The 14,138-nt window shown below is 43.6% G+C and overlaps 1 protein-coding gene across 1 annotated transcript in view; it reads left to right on the top strand.

Annotated features, from left to right (window-relative positions):
- doc2a (double C2-like domains, alpha) overlaps positions 1–14,138 on the top strand; it is an 87,009-nt gene that overhangs the window by 70,388 nt on the left and 2,483 nt on the right. The window lies entirely within an intron of this gene.

Genomic DNA, 14,138 nt, shown 5'->3' with positions numbered 1-14,138 from the left:
AGGTGGAGATAAATTTCTTAGTGATGACAGCACTGGTTTTGTATGTCTGGAGGATAAAATTAAGAGTTTAGCATTTTTGAACATGCATTTTAAGGTAAATAAGGGTGAGCAGGGATATGCTAATGCAGTGGTGGACAGTCAATGCCATTAGGGCCTTCTCCGCTGGTCTAAGATTTTAGATTTTGATCTAAAAAATTTTAAATGTTAGATGTGGAATACTACAAGTACCTAGGGGTGTATATAGACAATAAACTGGCCTGGGCTAAAAACACTGATGCCCTCTCCAAGAAAGGACAGAGCCGTCTCTACCTTTTGAGGAGGCTGAGGGCCTTCAAAATCTGCCACACAATGCTTAAGATGCGGTATGAATCTGCGGTGGCCAGTGTTGTCCTGTTTGCTGTTGTGTGTTGGGGCAGCAGGTTGAGGGTAGCAGATGCAAACAGGCTCAGTAAACGGATCCACAAAGCCGGTGACGTTGTGGGGGTGGAACTGGATTCTTTGGCGGCGGTTTCTGAGAGGAGGACACTGTTGAAGTTATGTGCCATCATGGACAATGTCTCCCACCCACTCCATGACATACTGGGTGGTCACAGGAGTACTTTTAGTAATAGACTCATTCTGCCCAAAGCACCACAGAGCGCCACAGAGCGCCACAGAGCTACCTGTGGCCATCAAACTTTATAACTCCTCCCTCAGACTGTCAGACACTCAGAGTTAATGGTCATTGGACTGGCCCTGTTGGGTTTTATTTGTGCTGCTTGTTTTGTGCTGCGGTAGTGCAGTATAGGTAGGGTGTTATGTGCACCATGCTTGTTGATATATTTTCTTCTTATTTCTATTTCTTATTTTATCTTTTATTTCAAATTGTTTCTGTTTTTCTTGTTTCTATTTTCTTATCTTGTATCTTGTTAGTTTCTATTTTATTATCTTGTTAGTTTTTAGTTATTAGAGCACGAGTGTCTGTAATAGAACTCAATTTCCCCTCGGGGATGAATAAAGTATTCTGATTCTGATTCAGATACTGATAATCTGTTTTTCATAGTTAAATTGAAGTGTGCCTGAAATGTGTGTGAGTTCAATGACATGTTTTTTTGTGGGACTGAGCAGGGATTTCCTATGTCATTTAAATGCATCACAGCTCCTTGGACCAGCACTAGTTTGTATTGCTAGCCTTTCGTTGAACCCAAAAGCTGCAAACTGATTACAACTTTGAGTGACCGTGTCATCAGCCAATCAGATTTTCATGTGTAGTGACAGAACACGCCAGGGCCCAGCGATGTATCAGTGCTAGCCCCGGTGTCGTCATCAACGTTGAGCTTGAGCCTTTGGCAGGTTGCGAGCGAACTAAGTGCAATTGACGAAGCACTGTTGATGAAGCAGTGGAGGTAGTCCATATGAAATTGCAGAACAACCCCACCCTTAGCAATAACACCACCCTTAACACTGACCTGGTGTGTCTGCTGTATCTTCAGTCCACGTACTTCACATACAGGGGGCAATACTACAGGCAGAAACATGGGTGTGCTATGGGTTCCCCAGTTTCACCAATAGTGGCTAACTTATACATGGAGGATGTGGAAAAGAGGGCTCTGATGTCCTATCCAGGGACACCACCTCGCCTTTGGTTCAGATTTGTGGACGACACCTGGGTTAAAATTAAATCTCAGGACGTACCACATTTCACCGACCACATTAACTCTGTGGACAACCACGTCAAGTTCACCAGGGAGGATGTGAAAAATTAGTCGCAGAAAGGTGAATCAGTTCATCTGGACACGTTTATTGAGAGAGAAATGTTCCATCACTCATCTAAGTGACCTCTTCAGTCCCAACTGAGTGCAGGTATCCCCACCCTTATAAACAATACAGTGGCATAATGACAAAAAATGATAGGTTTCATATGCAAATTGCCATGAGCATTAACTAGAGTTTCAATGGCAATGTGTACTATTCATGGAGGATTTGGGAATGGTTGCAATGTGTGAACTTGATGTGGTTGTCCACAGAGTTAATGTGGTCGGTGAAACGTGGTACATCCTGAGATTTAATTTTCACCCAGGTGTCATCCACAAATCTGAACCAATGGCTAGGTGGTGTCCCTGGATAAGACATAGGAGCCCTCTTTTCCACTTCCACTATATAAAAGCTGGCCACTATAGGTGAGACTGGGTAATCCATAGCACACCCATGCCTCAGCCTATAGTACTGCCCCCTGTATGTGAAGTACGTGGACTGAAGACACAGCAGACATGCCAGGTCAGTGTTAAGGGTGGTCCTATTGCTAAGGGTGGGGTCATTTTGTAATTTCATATGGGCTTCCTCCACTGCTTCATCAACAGGAACGCATGTAAAGAGAGACATAACATCATAAGAGACCTCTGTTTCATCCCCCTCCATAATGATGCCCCTCACCTTATCCACAAAATCCATAGTGTTCTGAATGTGATGTTCATTACTGCCTACCAACGGGTTAAGAATAGATGTAAGAACCTCAGCGATATTATAGGTCACTGAGTTAATTAAAGTTATTAAAAACTCCTATAAAGCAACCCTCCTCCCCCACATTGGAAACTCTGATCACCTAACTGTTCCGCTGACTCCGGCATACAGACCTTGGGTGAAACGAGAGAAACCGGTACTCAAGGAGGTCCGAATGTGGTCACAGGAGGCAATTACATCACTGCAGGACTGCTCTGAAAACACACCATAGGACATTTTTAAAGTGGCAGCAACATACAATAATGTAATTGACTTGCAGGAATACACTTAGTCTGTAATAGGCTATAGGCTATATCAACAAATTCGTATAGATGATGTGACAGTAGTCAAATCTATCAAGAAGCGGACCAACCAGAAACCCAGGTTGAATGGAGAGGCCCGTTCACTGCTGGGAACCCAAAATGCTGCATTCAGATCGGGAGACACTGCAGCATACCGACTGGCCAAGAGAAATCTGTCCCAGGGTATCAAGGAGGCAATGACGCTGTATGGACACAGGCTGAACAGCCATTTCTCTCATAATAAAGACACACGGTGCTTGTGGTAAGGTTTTCAAGCAATAACTGACTACAAGCCCCCAGCCCCACAGGCATGCCATAAAGATCCCTCCCTACCAGACAAACTAAATTACTTTTTTGCACGTTTTGAGGTAACCAACAACAGGCAGGCACAGAAACGTCCATCATCACCAAGTGGCCAGGTACTCCAGCTGTCTACAGCAAAGAAGGCCTTTGCCAGCATCAGCCCATGCAAAGCTGTGGGGCCAGACAACACACCTCGGCATGTTATGAAGGATTGCGCAGAACAACTGAAAGATGTTTTTGCAGACATCTTCAACACCTCGCTCAGTCAAGCAGTAGTGCCCAACTGCCTCAGAAGTGCCACCATCATTCCCCTGCCCAAAAAGTCAAACCCAGCCAGTATGAATGACTTCCGCCCTGTGGCCCTCACTCCCATAGTTATGAAGTGCTTTGAGCAGCTTGTCATGCAGCACATCAAGGCCTGCCTCACTGCAAACCTAGATCCCCTACAGTTTGCATATAGCACAACCGATCCACAGAAGACGCAATATCTACCACACTCCACCTCACTTTGTCACAGCTGGAAGAGCAGAACACCTATGCTAGGATCGATTTCAGCTCAGCATTTAACACCACCATACCACAACAACTGGTGGAGAAGCTGAGGTTGCTGGACATGGACACTGGTACCTGCAACTGGGTGCTGGACTTCCTGACGCTGAGGCAGCAGACGGTCAGGGTGGGCAGCAAAACATCAAATTCCATCTTAGTGAGCACAGGTTCACCCCAGGGCTGCGTCCTGAGCCCCATCTTATTCACCCTGCTAACCCATGACTGTACTACCAAATTTGACACCAACCACATCATCAAGTTTGCAGATGATACAACAGTAGTGGATCTCATCAGCAATAATGATGAATCTGCATACAGGATGGAGGTGGAGCAGCTAATGCCATGGTGCGAATCCCACAACCTCTCCCTGAATGTAAGCAAAACAAAAGAGATGGTGATTGACTTCAGGAGGGCCGGCAGGCACCATCATACGCCGCTGACCATCGATGGCACCACTGTGGAAAGGGTCAGTAACATCAAGTTCCTGGGAGTGCACTTGGCAGACGACCTGACCTCAATCATTAACACCTTGGACATCATTAAAAAGGCCAAACAGCGGCTCTATCCCCTGCTGAGACTTAATAGGGCAAGCTTCCCCATTCAAGCTCTCAGCAACCTTCTACAGGGGCACCATTGAAAGCCTTCTAACCTATGGTCTCACTTCCTGGTTCGGTAACTGCAAAGCGACTTAACAACACCAGCTGAACAGGATAGGGAAGACAGCTAGCAAGATCATTTGTGCCTTTCTCCCCTTCCTGTTGGAGATGTACCATCAATGCTGTGTTCACAGAGCCTCCAGCATCATTAAGTATCTCCACCATCCTTCTCACAACCTGTTTTCCCTCCTGCCATCTGGGAAGAGGTACAGAAGCATCTGTGCTAAATCCAGCAGAATGCTAAATAGCTTATACCCACAAGCCGTCAGGATGATAAACAAACGGTGCCCCCCCCAGTCATGCCCATCCACCTACCCTCTAACCCCCCCCATCAGTGCTGGTCACTCGTTGACAGACACCGGCTGTCAACATTTAAACTGAAATGGCACTTTAATGATCTGTGTTGCACTTGAATGGACTGTGTTGTTAATTTTGTGCATTTGTTGTTTTGTTCTCTCTGGTTTTATGTTTTTAGTGATATCATGTTTAGGGAATTTTTGGATGTGTATTTTTTATCTTCTCTGTTGCACTGCTGTGGGCTGAGAGAAACGGCATGTCGTTTTTATTTATGTGCGCAGGTACGTATTGAAAATGACAATAACCTAAATCTTGAATCTTGAATTGGCTCCAGCATCCCCGCGACCCTGAGAGCAGGATAAGCAGTTTGAATAATGGATGGACTATTATAGTATCTAAAACATCTTTTAATCTTTGAGCAAACAATAAGGCTAATATTTTATAATCATTATTGAGAAGCGTGATGGGGCGGCAATTATCCAACAATAACGGGTCTTTGTTAGGTTTTGGAATTAAAGTGATGATCCGCTAAGTCATGGTGGGTGGGAGAGCTCCTTTTTGTATGCTTTCTAAAAATAAAAAAAAACACTAATCAAAAAGGGGGATAATTGTTCAGCAAACATTTTGTAGAATTCGGCAGTAAAGCCATCATTTCGAGGTGATTTGTTGTTTTTCAGATCTCCTATCGCTTTTTCAACTTCCTTGACATCAGTTGTATAATCACATGAATTCCTATCATCTGTGGATAAGACTTTACATTGAGGGATTGAGTCAAGAAAAGCTGTGGCTGCTTCTTCAGAGTATTGAGACTTGTAGAGATTGCTGTAAAAATTGGTACAGAAAGAGGCAATTCATATAGAGTCATTAACTACTTTATTATCTATTAGTAACTGATCTATAGTGGAATTATCAAAATTTCTTTTTTCGAGTTTAAAGAAGTAAGAGGAAAAACGGACACACTCTTCACCTTGGCTGCACCTTGAGATCCTGTCTATGAATATCACAAACAGAATCGGAGACAAGGGACAACCTTTGCGGAGTCCAACACCCACTGAAAACATGTTTGACTTAATGCTGAGAATGTGGACACAGCTCTCACTTTGGTTATACAAGGACCAGATGGCTTGTAGCAACTGCCCAGGTACCCCATACTCCCGCAGTACCCCCCACAGAGTGCCCCGGGGTACACGGTCGTAAGACTTGTCGAAGTCCACAAAACACATGTAGACTGGCTAGTCAAACTCCCATGCCTCCCTCAGCTCTTCTGCAAGGGTAAAGAGTTGGTCCATTTTTCCATGGCCAGGACGGAATCTGCATTGTTCGTCCTCGATCCAAGATTCAACAGTTGGTCGGAGCCTCCTTTCCAGCACCCTAGAGTAGACTTTTCCAGGAAGGCTGAGCAGTGTGCTCCAATTAAACCAAGTATGCATAAATAGAGGAAATCAGGAAAGGGCGAATACCTTTTCATGGCACTGTATCAACCTGGCGACATTGGCCATAGTGTGCAGCAAATCATCCCAGGCAAAAAAGACGTCTATTTTTGTACTTCCAAAGTCATTCACGAAGAATGACTTTGTCCACGGTTTGAAAAACCTGTCTAAGACAACACTAAATCCAAGAACACACCACACAATGGGTGTGTGATGATAACCCAATTTGGCCTTGATGACTGATTAGCAGGTGACCGTGGATGGACGGCACACGTAATCTTGTAGCTTGCGGGTTTTTAAGGTTCAAATTTCTCAATCGAGCCTCAGACCAGTCAGAGGAGTCGCGATAACATCCAATGTGTGATTTTAACAGATCAAATCTCAACAAGTCTTAGCCTGCTTGAGTAGCAAGCGACGGAAACAACATTTAAGTGTGTGCACCACCAAGATTGCATGGAAAGACTTTGAATCTGAAAATTTCCATCATTGAATGTGATGTGCTTTTTCTTTTCACAGTCTGCCGCCATTATAAAAGATATGTAGTCTGTCCAAGGCTTAAGACAGGTAAAATCGTACAGTGTGGTGGGGGGGGGGGCATCAGATAAATTGCCCGCTTAATAACCCCAAAGACATGGTTGCTCTCACACACTCTCACATGGGCCAGGGGATTAATGACAGAAAAGACCTTATGTCTAATTCAAAACCCATTCATAAATTGGGGCATAGTTTAACACCCTGCTACTGTCTGAAGGCTTATTTTGGGGTATGGCAGAAAGACTTGTCACATCATATCAAGATTCAAGGAGCTTTATTTATCTCATGCACAGAGACAAAGTAAACATCCAGTGAAATGAAAGGGATACTCACTTACTGTGCAAGTATATCCAGTAAATCAGTAAATACATAAAAGAAAATAAATAGAAAAGAATAAAGTAAAATAAAAAATTGCTAGTACAAGATGAATATATATATATACTAATCTTAAAGATAGATAAAAACTATATATCTATGCAAATCTTCCATGTTTCCAGAATCTACCAATCTTCTTTCTTTTTCTTCTTCTTTCGGCTTGTTCCCCGTTTCTCAGGGGTCGCCGCAGTAGATTTTTTGCCCTCCATAGCATTCTGTCTGACACATCCCTCTCCTGCAGCCCAACCCTCCTCATGTCCTTCTCTATCTGGTCTCTCTATCTTTTCCTTGGTCTTCCTCTTTTTCTTCTGCCAGGTATTTCCAGGTCCAATTTCTTCTTTCCAGAATCTACCAGTAGTTACAGTTAAAGTGACCTGGTGTGCACATGAAAGTGACACTGACAGAAACAGTGTGTGCAGTATTGTTAGAGTTTTCCATGTGTGTGTTGAGAATCCGGATGGCCTGAGGATAGAAACGCCTCTTCAGTCTTAGGTTTTGGCCATGTCATTGTGTGTTCCATGTGTGCGCCATTTGGTGTGTTATCGGAAACGGTTGTGAATTGGCTTGTTGATGGCAGCAAAGTTTGTTTTTGTCATCTTTTTTCCAACCATGATGGACAAAGGCTAAGAGAGAGGTATCCATCAGTAAAACTTGGTGCTGCTCCGCTGGGGGGTAGGGCTTTGTCAAAATATGGGGGTGGGGGGCTTGGCAGCTTCTTTACGATATCTTTTTTGTGGCCCTGGAGGGACACATGCTGTGGAGGAGAGAATATGATCTGAGATGGAGGAGGAACCAGAAGGCGACTGACAGCCATGTGGTTGAACAAACCAGCAGATGAGCCAATATCGTGCAACAACTTGTGTCAGGGTCCGAAATATCAGCTAGCTAGCTTAGTGGTGGCAAACACTGCATGCAGATACTGCAGCCAGCTCACGTGGGAGTCAAGACGAGGTTTCAAGATGAGCGCGTCAGTCCTGGAAAGATGAGAGCACCAACAGACCAAGTAATCTTCAACAATAGCCCATTGTTTCCTAATTTCCTGCCTGTCGCCTTTGACACTCCAAAAAAAACATGTCAACAAACAGCCGTTGAGCTGGCAAGCTGTCGATAGATAAGAAAGAATGGGAGGACTGAGATGAAATGTGGCCCGAGACATCTTTTTTTCTGGCCATTAGCTGGAGAGCTGGATAATGAGGGAGGATTCAGCTAAATTAAAAACGAGCATGTGTGTCAGTTCCAGCAATGCCCCCCCCCTCTTGTTATTTTCCTTGTGTCATCAGTTGAAATAACAGGTCAAAACCAATTATTTTTCCATTGGTAAAGTGGCACCAAAAGAGACCCCCACCCACCCACCCACGCACGCACACGCACACACACACACACACACACACACACACACACACACACACACACACACACACACACACACACACACACACACACACACACTGTGTGTGTGTGTGTGTATGTATGTGTGTTGTGTGGCTGCATTAGCAATTGCCAGCGAATGAATGCCTGATGATATGATAGCATTACTCAGGACTAACAATAAGAATGATTTATTAGAAATGATTCATTTATAGACATGTCTCATTTAACTGCAGTAAAAGACTAAAAGGTGAACAGACCATAACATCTCAAAAACTGGTAAATGCACATTAGCCAACACAAATTCCAAGCTTTTCAGACGTCATTACTCTTTTTATGGGCCTTTTGTCCACTCCTTCCGCGGAGTATAATTTTGTAGATTATTAAAATGGCTTCCACTTCATCACCTTCAGACGTAAGTGAAAGTATTGACTTTGATAACAGTGTGCTGAAATGCATGCATGCGGCAGGACATAAGCACATATACTTTTGCAGTTATGCAGCAGGGGAGCCCGGTACTGGTGACTCGTGTGCATGACAACATACACTGCCGTGTCACACATGGCACATTATTTTGTCTTGGCTGGAAATGGGAAAGTGTCTGGAACAGCTTTGAGAGGAGACACTGAAACCCTCAGCTCAAAAACAAGACTAATGACATTCTGTTGGGTGAAGAGCCTCCTTTGTGCCTGGTTTAAATTTGGTCCCTGCCTGTCTGCTCACCGGTAGCAGACACATCAGACACATTGCTGTGTGTGTGTGTGTGTGTGTGTGTGTGTGTGTGTGTGTGTGTGTGTGTGTGTGTGTGTGTGTGTGTGTGTGTGTGTGTGTGTGTGTGTGTGTGTGTGTGTGTGTGTGTGTGTGCGTACGTGCACTCTGGGACATGAATCCAAAATGTGCTAAATAGCCAATCTCTGAAAACTAGTGTGCATGCCTCTGAGAGATAAGGTCTGCTGTGTCAGGATCAATACGACTGTTACTTACAGTTTAAATCAGGGGTGTCAGACTCACATTAGGTAGTGGGCCGGATTTGTTCAAATGAGATCTCATGGGGGCCAGATTTTTTTTTTTTTTTGCTTATATTAATTTGACTCAGCACATGGATGGATATTTAGGCTACTTGCAGATTTATTATTTTAAATCATTCAAGAAGGCCTGCAGATACCGATCGGTGAGAAATTGCATTGTTGGCACATGAAAATAACACACAATATAAAATAACATAAAGCAGAAGAAAGCATGTTTCCTATTCATACAGCTAGTAACATCCATCCATCCATGCATTATCTGAACCGCTTATCCTGCTCTCAGGGTCACGGGGATGCTGCAGCCTATCCCAGCAGTCACTGGGTGGCAGGCAGGGGGACACCCTGGACAGGCCGCCAGGCCATCACAGGGCCCACACACACACACACACACACACATCCATACCTAGGGACAAATTTTTAGTATGGGAGATTCACCTGACTTACATGTCTTTGGGCTGTTTTCCCCCGGAGGAAACCCACGCAGACATGGGGGGAACATGCACACTCCACACAGAGGAGGACCCCGCAAGGTTGGACTACCCCGGGGCTCGAACCCAGGACCTTCTTGCTGTGAGGCGACTGCGCTAACCACTGCGCCACCATACCCAACTATTAACAATAATTACATACTGTGTTTGAATATGTGTGATTCATTAATCATGCATTTGAAAGAATGCAGGTTATAGCTACAAAAACACCCAATGTCTGTCCAGGATAGCTGTACCAGTCAATGAGAAATTGCACGTTGGCACATGAAAACATTACAATGTGAAATTGCAAAAAGTAGAAGAGACAAGTGTAACAAATAGCCTATTGTAAATCCCACAGAAAGCATTTCGCACAACTATTAACAACAATAATTACATATTGTGTTTGAAGATCTGAGTAATTCATTCATTATACATTTGTCCAGAATAGCTGGTTCAGACAACGCGGTTAATCCAGCTGAACCGTGGTCAATACATTTAGAACCCAGTGCGCTGTGGAAGGGATGGGAAACAGGAAGACCCGGGGGGGGGGGTGCAGGGGGTCTGTCAAGGGGCTCAGTGGCCTGCAGTACAAGTGCAGTTGAGTGTGGAAAAGGAAGAGGCTAGTTACATTTCCACTTCAAGTTGAAACATTTTCGTCATGTGTATTTAAAATGCAATGAAATTCTTGGGCTCTGGCTCTCTCTGCCTCAACACAAAGAACACAAGGACGCACCACCCCCTCCACCCCCCCACCCCCAAAAAACAACCCATAGGCTAAGTACACAGTGAATTCAGACATCATATACACGATATACAGTACATGAAAACTCAACAATGTAAGGTGCATATGGGTGCCAGTCGACATGGGGGACAGTTTCTGAGCAGTTGCGATTTTCATTTTGTCATTCAGATAGATGTCCGTGTGTCAGCCGATTATGCAGTTTGAACTTGTTAACGTTCATCACCGAGAAAGCCTGCTCACGTAGTTTTGTTGTCCCAAACACACAGAGTATATTTGATGCAAAGGCGGTCATCTTTGTGTAATTTGGTGTCAGGCCGACAGAAGGATTCAAATCCAACAGGTGTGAATTTATCCTTCAACGGTGCGCTACACTGCAATTTGATCAGCTTCATTTGTGATGTAATGCGGTTGTCAGCGCAGTTTTTCCTACTTCCTATGGACGGAGATAACAGCTCATCTCAACTCAAAATTTTATTGCAGACTCGGGGTCCATAACAGACAAAGACAAGGTGGAAAACAAGAAAAGAAAGAATAAAGCCATAAAAGATAAAAAAAACCAGAGGTAAAAGATAAACCCTAGACAATACATAAAGTAAACACAATAAAATAACATAAAAGCAACAAATCAGTGTGTTATAAGAAGGCAGCCACACCGATGGTCCCACTGCCGGGATTGGTAGCGCGTGGCACTGCATCTTATATTAGTTACACTCTTGATGATTACATTATCGGAGCCGTTGAGCCGGAAAACAAATTTATACGTGAGATTTCTTAGAAGAGCCTGAAAGGTACTGATTCTTGCAGCCACAAACATTTCACTTGCACTACACCATCTGGGTCTATTTAGGAGTATTCTCCATCCATCCATCCATTATCCAAACCGCTTATCCTACTCTCAGGGTCGCGAGGATACTGGAGCCTATCCCAGCAGTCGTTGGGTGGCAGGCGGGGAGACACCCTGGACAGGCCACCAGGCCATCACAGTAGTATTATTCTCACTCATTCTCACTCTTATTCAGTAGTAGTATTCTCATAGCATCATTATAAGCTACTCGAAGCCTCTGTAAGCTTGCTTTTTTGTAGTTTGACCGCAGGTGTGCAGTATAATGTGGTGTACAATATCGAGGTAGAGCGGGTTGTCTAGTAATCGGAAGGTCGCTGGTTTGATCCCCAGCTCCTCCAAAGAGCGTGTTGACGTGTCATTGAGCAAGACACTGAACCCCTAACTGCTCCTGATAAGCAGGTTGGCACCTTGCATGGCAACCTCCGCCATCAGTGTGTGAATGTGAGGCATCCATTGAAAAGCGCTTTGAATGGTTGGTAGACTAGAAAAAGCGATACTATATAAAGGCAGTCCATTCACCATTCACAATATGCTCTGAACAGAGCACATCTTCACACTAACTGAACAAACACATACCAAACTTGCGTGACAGAGTGTTTGCGTGTGCATACATCATGCGGCACTTCCTATAAATATCATCATCATCTGTCATTTGTTCAGTAATATAATGTCCAAGATATTTCACCTTATTACATACCACAAGATTATTATCAGACAATTTAAAGTCAGGAAATTTTAGATGATTGACCTCTTTGGTTCTGCAGATCATAACAACACTCTTACTAGCATCATATTTGATATCATGATCCACGCCATACACAGAACATATATCAAGCAGCTGCTGGAGCCCAGCACTACAGGGACTAAGAATGACAAGGTCATCTGCATACATAATATGGTTCACCAAGGTATTACTAGTCATGCACCCAGTGTTACAGGCTTTCAGCTGCTTGGACAGATCATCAATATATAAATTGTGGAGAACTGGGACAGAATTCCCCCTTGTCTGATACCATTGCTAACCCCAAATGGGGCTGAAACACTATTACCCCATTTCACTTGCGTAGTCTGGTGGGCATACCAATAAGCCAGGATTCTCACAATGTATTTAGGCTCCCCTCTTTGACTCAATTTAACAAACAACTTTCTATGATTAACACGATCAAAAGCTTTAGAAGCATCAATAAAACACATACGATCCGATGAGTTTTGGCCTCTATATTTGTTAATAATTTCCTTTAAGGCCTATATACATAAGTCAGTGCCATGTTTAGCTTTAAAACCAAACTGGTTATCTGTGGAGTTGATAAATTCATGTACTCTATCCAGCAGTATTCTTTCTAGGACTTTTGACAGGATGCTGGCTAGAGCTATAGGCCTGTAGTTATCTAGGCTGCATACTTCACCAGCTTTGTCCTTAATGACTGGCACTAACAGTACAGACAACACTGAGTCTGGTAACAAGCCATGGATCATAAAGCCAGTAAAACAGATAGCAAGGAGAGAAGCTCTCCTCGGACTGGCATATTTAAGGTGTTCAGCAGTAATATGATGTAAGCCACTTGCCTTGTTGACAGACAGCTTGTTTATAGCTTGGTACACCTCGTGTGACATGATGACCATTGAATCATCACTCTCAATATTGCCCACCTTATACAGATCACTGTGGACACAATTGAATAAGGTACTATAATGCTGTCGTCATAACTCAGCAATATTGTGTGTACCGGAGATACCACCAACAGTGCATGGTAGAGATGTTTTACAGTTGTTGAGAACTCTCACTGCTTTCCAAAAATTAGCAAACTTGTTTCCTAGCAGCTTCTTAGCCATGGACGCTGCCCTCATGGCTTGCTCGTTTTTTACAAATGGCGCGAATGGCATACTTGTATCTTGCATTAATGAATTTCTTGTGTTCAATCTCAGATAGTTTGTAGTGCTAGGTTTAATTAATGTATCATATCATAGAAACACCCTGCTTTACTTATTACACATAGTTGATAATAAGTGGATGCAAATATTTTTATTTTGTGTTTTTTCTTTTTTCCTCTCTACCCAAAACATCTCGATCTCGGGGGCCAGAGGAAACCTGCCAGCGGGCCATATCTTGGACATCTCTGGTCTAAATGATGTTTCTTGTTTCAGTTTGATTGAAAATTTACTACAGCGGATACCAACCATCACAGGAATTCACAAACGATTGGCCACTGATGTCTGCCACACTGAGGGCTGACTGCCATCATCAGTTTCTTACTTTTGCTTTTGAAAACCTGATGATCGGATCGGATGATCGGATGATCCGCTGTGGCGACCCCTAACGGGAGCAGCCGAAAGTAGTAGTAGCTTTTGAAAACCTGATCTGAAAAAATGTTTTGTTTGGGGGGTTTTTTGCAAATAAGGTAGAAAGTATATCCCACTGAAAATGAATTCGCCTACCTGCTGAATCATACTTGTCGATACATAAATTTCTCCATTTGTGCACAATAATGTGGAGAGCTCGGTTAGAAAAAGAAAAAAGTGATGCTGTTATTGGATCTAAAAGACATATGAACTCTTATCTGTGTCGGTTCTCCTGATTCCTGCAAGTTCCGGATCAATGTTTGATATGATCCCCAGGGCCATCGTCTCATCCATCCAATCAGATTCATGCTAAAAATACATTTAGTGTCAGCATTAAAGTTAACATTTTCTCCTTTTAAAATCAGATTGTGAGTGCCATGACGACTCTTGGAGCACGGGCACACCAAATTCTCTCTCCCGGT

This window comes from Lampris incognitus, chromosome 10, assembly GCF_029633865.1.
Source record: "Lampris incognitus isolate fLamInc1 chromosome 10, fLamInc1.hap2, whole genome shotgun sequence".
NCBI classification, from domain to species: domain Eukaryota; kingdom Metazoa; phylum Chordata; class Actinopteri; order Lampriformes; family Lampridae; genus Lampris; species Lampris incognitus.
Note: the sequence above shows the minus strand (reverse complement) of the source record. Positions and strands in the feature narration are given on the sequence as shown.